Source organism: Hemibagrus wyckioides, linkage group LG01 (assembly GCF_019097595.1).
Source record: "Hemibagrus wyckioides isolate EC202008001 linkage group LG01, SWU_Hwy_1.0, whole genome shotgun sequence".
NCBI lineage: Eukaryota > Metazoa > Chordata > Actinopteri > Siluriformes > Bagridae > Hemibagrus > Hemibagrus wyckioides.
Genome location: NC_080710.1, coordinates 35,115,869 through 35,122,285, shown reverse-complemented (window position 1 = coordinate 35,122,285; position 6,417 = coordinate 35,115,869). Strand labels below are relative to the sequence as shown.

Genomic DNA, 6,417 nt, shown 5'->3' with positions numbered 1-6,417 from the left:
GATTCATCTGCCAGAAATTTGCAGCCAACAGGTCAGTGTTCTGTCTACTTTAACTTCATGTAGCTCATCACTGGTACTGGTCAGAGCTTTGAGAAAGAAATGCAGTTTGCTTTGAAACCGTTTCACAAAGACCAGTTCCTGATGTTATAAAAAAACTCTGTATGACCAAAGGTTTGTGGATATTTCACACCCATCACACCCATGCGTGGTTCTTCTCCAAACTGTTGTACAGAACATCTCTGTGTAGCATTACAGTTTATCTTTAGTGGACCTCAGAGTCCAGTCCCTGCTCCAGCATGACCATGTCTCTGTGCACACAGAGCAGCTCCATGAGGACATGGTGTATGGAGGTGAAGGTTGGAGTGCAGAACTGGAGTGTCCTGCACTTTGACTCAACCACACTGACCAGCCACTGACCCCAGACCTCCTCACTCTCACAACACCAGAGTCTGATCTCACTAATGCTCTTGTAGCTGAATGATCACTAATCCCAATACACACACTCCAACATCTAGTGGAGAACCATCATAGAGGCTCATCACTGAAGTTCTTCAAAGAGTAAACATTATGTTTTTGGTTAAATTTACATTTACGGCATTTAGCAGAAGCCCTTATCCAGAGAGACTTACACTTATCTCATTTATACAACTGAGGGTTAAGGGCCTTGCTCAGGGGCCCAGCTGTGGCAGTCCTGGTATTCAAACTCACAACCTTCTGATCAGTGGTCCAACACCTTCACAATTAAGCTACCACATCCCTCGTGTTGTATGTGTGTGTAACGTTGTGTATAATTTGTAATAACTGCATGTAACATTTTGTTTAACTGTGCTCTGTGTGTGTGTGTGTTGCAGAGTGTTTGGTTTTGCGATTGTTGCCACGTCAGCATTGAACATGTTGATTCCATCAGCGGCTCGAATTCACTATGGGTGTGTGATAGTAGTGAGAGTGTTACAGGGACTGGTGGAGGTAACACACACACATCTATCTTCATTGTGTATATGAGTGTGTGTGTGTCTTGTGTAGTTGCTAAACTGACTGGCTTTATGACATTACACACTGATTTGATGTTTTAGGGTGTGTCTTACCCAGCATGCCATGGTATCTGGGCTAAATGGGCTCCGCCCCTTGAGAGAAGCAGATTGGCTACAACAGCGTTCTGTGGTAAGGTCAAAGTGTGTGTTAATGTGCGTGCGTGTTAATGTGTGTAAATGTGTGTGTGTGTTAATGTGTGTGTGTATGTGTGTCTGTTAATGTGTTTGTGTGTGTGTATGTGTGTTAATGTGTTTGTGTGTGTTAATGTGTGTGTTAATGTGTGTGTGTAAATGTGTGTGTGTATGTAAATGTGTGTGTGTGTTAATGTGTGTGTGTAAATGTGTGTTAGTGTGTTTTAATGTGTGTGTGTTAGTGTGTGTGTGTGTGTAAATGTGTGTGTTAATGTGCGTTTGTGTGTGTTAATGTGTGTTTGTGTGTAAGTATGTGTGTGTGCAAATGTGTGTTAGTGTGTTTTAATGTGTGTTAGTGTGTGCATGTTAATGTGCATGTGTGTGTAAATGTGTGTGTTTGTGTTAATGTATGTGTGTGTAAATATGTGTGTGCATGTTTTAATTTGTGTGTTAAAATGTGTGTGAATGTGTGTGTGTGTTAATGTGAGTGTGTGTAAATGTGTGTGTGGGTGTGTATTAATTTGTGTTAATGTGTGTGTTTGTGTGTATGTTTTAATGTGTGTGTGTTAATGTCTGTAAATGTGTGTTAGTGTGTTTTAATGTGTGTGTGTGTGTGTGTGTGTTAATGTGAGTGTGTGCAAATGTGTGTGTGGGGGTGTTTTAATGTGTGTGTGTGTGTGTATGTGTTTGTTAATGTGTTATTGTGTGTAAATGTGTGTATTAGATTAGATTAGATTAGATTCAACTTTGTCACTGCACATTTGGGTACAAGGCAACGAAATACAGTTAGCATCTAACCAGAAGTGCATTTTCGCATATATAATCCGTATATAAATAAATATAAATAATTTGCATATATAAACAATATATAAAAATATGAGCAAATGATTGTAGTGGTGCAATAAAGAAGGTGTTGTATACCATGATAATAATTAAACATATAAACAGAATTCAGAGGAGTTTTGTACAATGAGTGCAATGATTTAGATGTGTGCAATGAGGAAGATATTGTATACTATGATAAATAATTTGCATAATGTGTTTGTGTGTGTGTGTTGATGTGCGTGTGTGTGAGGGTGTGTGTAAATGTGTGTGTTTGTGCGTGTGTGTTAATGTGTGTGTGTTAATGTGTGTGTCTGTGTTAATGTGTATGTTAGTGTGAGTGTGTGTGTGTTAATGTGTGTGTTAGTGTGTGTGTGATAATGTGTGTGTACTGTAAGTGTGTTTTAGTGTGTATATGTGTCTGTGTGTAAATGTGTGTCTGTATGTGTTAATGTGTGTGTGTGTTTATGTGAATGTCTGTGTTAATGTGTGTGTGTGTGTATTTCTAGGCTCTTATGCTGGAGCTGTGATAGCGATGCCTCTTGCAGGAGTGTTAGTGCAGTACTCCGGCTGGGCGTCTGTCTTTTATGTTTACGGTGAGGGAAACACACACACACAGCTTCAGGTTCATTCAGTGTCTTTCTTCTTCTTCTCCTGTACACCATCCATCACACACACTTCTTCTTTTACTGAATAAACCTCTTTCTGTAGAAATACAACTCCTGCCAAAAAGTATGGAATCACCACTCTTGGAAGATGTTCATTCAATTGTTTAATTGTGTAGAAAAAAAAAACAATCACAGACATGCCACAAAACTACAGGGGTTGGACAATGAAACTGAAACACTGGCCAATTTAGTGTTGTAGTGTTAGTGTTTTTCGGATTGTATCCAAAAAACATAAAACCACAGCTGCCCAACTCATTGCAGAATTAGATGTGCACCTCAACTGTTTCCACAGGGAGACAGCTTGAGAATGCTTGAACTGTTATCTGCTTTTTTTGCGGTTGTGCTGTCTGGTAAAGCTGTTTTGTGTCCACTGTGAAATAGATTATATAATTAAAATGTGTGTGTGTGTGTGTGTGTGTGTGTGTAGGTAGTTTTGGGATCACCTGGTACTTGTTCTGGATTCTGGTGTCATATGAGAGTCCAGCTGCTCATCCTACCATCACACCAGAAGAGAGGAAGTACATTGAGGAGGCCATAGGAGAGTCTGCCACATTTCAAAACCCGCTGACGGTACACACACACACGGACACACACAGACAGTGTCTTTATTGTTACAAATAGGAAAGTTCTACTCAAGCTACAGTGTTCCACCTTGTTTTGGACCTGTCCAGAACCTCATCTCTCTTCAGCATTGTGACTTTCCTATCAGGGTCACAGTACTAATGATGTCTTTATGTTGTGGATCCTGTGAAATGTACATGTACATAGTGACTTGGCTGTTCTGACATCTATTCAGTTTTTTCAGTATCAGTTTAATTTATTTTATGGTGTTGAAGAAGTAGCTGAGTGACCTGTGTAGTGACCTGTATGGACAGAAATGGCGAATCCTTTTGATGTTACTAAGAGAAATCAGCTTGAGAGTGTCAGGTTAGCACAGTGAGAAGACAAGGACAGAAATGGACATGGTTACCCCAAGGCTGTGTGCAGTTCCTAAAGATTTCCAAGATCTCAAGATCCTGACATGGTTGTGACTCACCTGGGATAAACAGCTGTTGGTTAGCTGCCATCCATGATGAGAAGTTTGTCAGACATGCTGATACCTGAGCAGGAACATGAGTGTCTGAGATAGGGATGGAGAAAACAAGTCAAGTGTCCTCCACATAGCAGAGGTACGAAAACCCATGTGAGGATTGGAGATAGATGTAGAAAAGAAGAGAACCAAGTACTGAGCTTTGTGGGACACCAGTGGAGCATCTACACAGAGCAGATGTGGATTCCCTCCCCCTGTTTAATGTGTAATCAAATTTTTTTAATGATGATGATGATGATATTTTTCTGTTTTTTTCTGCAGAAGTTCAACACTCCCTGGAGGAAGTTCTTCACATCCATGCCTGTTTATGCCATCATCGTGGCAAATTTCTGCCGCAGCTGGACTTTCTACCTGCTGCTCATCAGCCAGCCGGCTTATTTCAAGGAAGTGTTTGGCTTTGAGATAAGCAAGGTAACCTATACACACACACACACACACACACAAAGAATGTATACACACACACTCAAGAAGTCCCGAACTTTCCTGGGCATGTGAACATTCACATGTTTACAGTGGCAGCTGCTATCAGCTCTACTGAGATGTTTAAACAGTAGAAGAATAGAAGCCACTTTCAGGACAGCCTGAAAGTCTCACAGACTCCTGCCACATGTGGCAGGACATTCAGGCGATCACGAACTACAAGACAACATTACCTGCCTGTGCCAGTGATGCCTCCTTATCAGATATGAACGACTTGAACGCCCCATTTGAGGTCCAGAACAACATAATGACAAGGAAGACCATCCTTCCTGCTCTGTCTGTCCACAGCTGATGTGAAGAGAACTCTATGCTGAGTTAACCCATGGAAGTCTGCTGGACCAGACAACATTCCTGGCAGAGTTCTCAGGGAGTGTGCAGAGCAGCTAGCAGATGTCTTCACTGACATCTTCAACATCTCGCTGAGCAGCGCTGTCGTCCCAACGTACCGCAAGACAATGACCATCGTCCCGGTGCCAAAGAAGTCTACGGTTTCCTGCCTCAATGACTATTGTCCCGTCGCACTCACACCCATTGTGATGAAATGCTTTGAGAGGCTCGTCATGATGCACATCAAGACACAGTTACCTCCCTCACTGGACCCCTTGCAGTTTGCATATCGTCCTAACTGCTCCACAGACAATGCCATCACCACAACCCTCCAGCTGGCCCTCACACACCTGGACTGTAAGGACTCATACGTACAAATGTTGTTCATAGACTTCAGTTCAGCATTCAACACAATCATCCCTCAGCACCTCATAGAGAAGCTGAGCCTGCTGGGCCTGAACACCTCTCTCTGCAACTGGATCTTGGATTTCCTGACTGGGAGACCTGATCGGGAACAGCATCTCCAGCACCACCACACTGAACACTGGAGCTCCTCAGGGCTGTGTGCTCAGTCCACTGCTGTTCACTCTGCTGACTCAGGACTGTGCAGCAATGCACAGATCCAACCACATCATCAAGTTTGCCAATGACACGACCGTGGTGGGTCTCATCAGCAAGAACGACGCGTCAGCGTACAGTGTAGAGTGTTGGTGCAGAGCCAACAACCTCTCCCTGAACGTCAGTAAGACTAAAGAGATGGTTGTTGACTTTAGGAGAGTACAGAGTGGCCATTCTCCTCTGTTCATCGACGGGTCCAACGTGGAGATTGTCAAGAGCACCAAATTCCTTGGTGTTCATCTGGTGGAGAACTTCACCTGGTCACTCAACATCACCAAGAAAGCCCAGCAGTATCTCTACTTCCTGCAGAGGCCGAGGAAAGCCCACCCCTCCACATTCTGACCATTTTCTATGTTCTATGATAAAGTTTAAAGTGAAGTTATTATTTATCTCTAATATTTATCCCTAATGAGAAGCCTGAGGTGAAGTTGGTGAGGAAAAACTCCCTGAGATGATCTGAGGAAGAAACCTTGGCAGGAACCAAGCTCAGAAGGGAACCTCATCCTTAACTGGGTGACACTGGACAGGAAATAATAATAATCTCCTTTCTACAACAGAAACCAAGAGCTCCTGAGGAACTAATAGGTCAGTGTAGGTTCTGAGGACATTATAGACTCTAATTACTTGACTGATGCAACAGCAGTTCAAATAAGGTGTGATGGTCTCCAAGTGGTTTTATGCACAGCAGTCTCCTGGTCACAGGCTGTTCACTCAGATCCATTCCCAGGAGCAGTGACCACCACCAAGCCACGAGACCAGGTGTAGAAAATCAGGCAGGTCAAGAAAGAAGCAGTGGTCACACTGGGAACTCAGAACACTGGGAGCTCTGGAGTAGGACGTATAGCTTAACCAGGATCATCAGAGTCTCTCTTCCATCTATCATGGACATTTACACCTAACGTTGCATCTGCAAAGCTAACTGCATTGTGGACGATACAACACACACACCCCTCACACACACTCTTCTGTCTTGTGCTCTTTGAACATGTGTACTTTATGTAGTGCAGTGTAGGTCAGTGTGACCTTGACTGGTTCTGTGGAGTCTCGTTTGGTTCAGGATAGTCTTTCTGCAGGACACTGGTCCAGGAGGGGCGTTGTTTTTTTCACCCTATACTCACTGTGCAGCTCGAGACAAGATGAGTTCGAGGGGGTTGATGACATTGTTAGCATGAAAGTGTGTTCACAGATGAGAAGGAGAGAAAACTGGACAGAATAAAGGACGTTTTTTGGCAGGGTCACTCTCTTTCGG

The 6,417-nt window shown here is 43.1% G+C and overlaps 1 protein-coding gene across 1 annotated transcript in view; it reads left to right on the top strand.

Annotated features, from left to right (window-relative positions):
- Positions 1 to 6,417, top strand: part of slc17a7b (solute carrier family 17 member 7b) — a 38,762-nt gene that overhangs the window by 11,578 nt on the left and 20,767 nt on the right. The gene's annotated exons all lie outside the window — the stretch shown is intronic.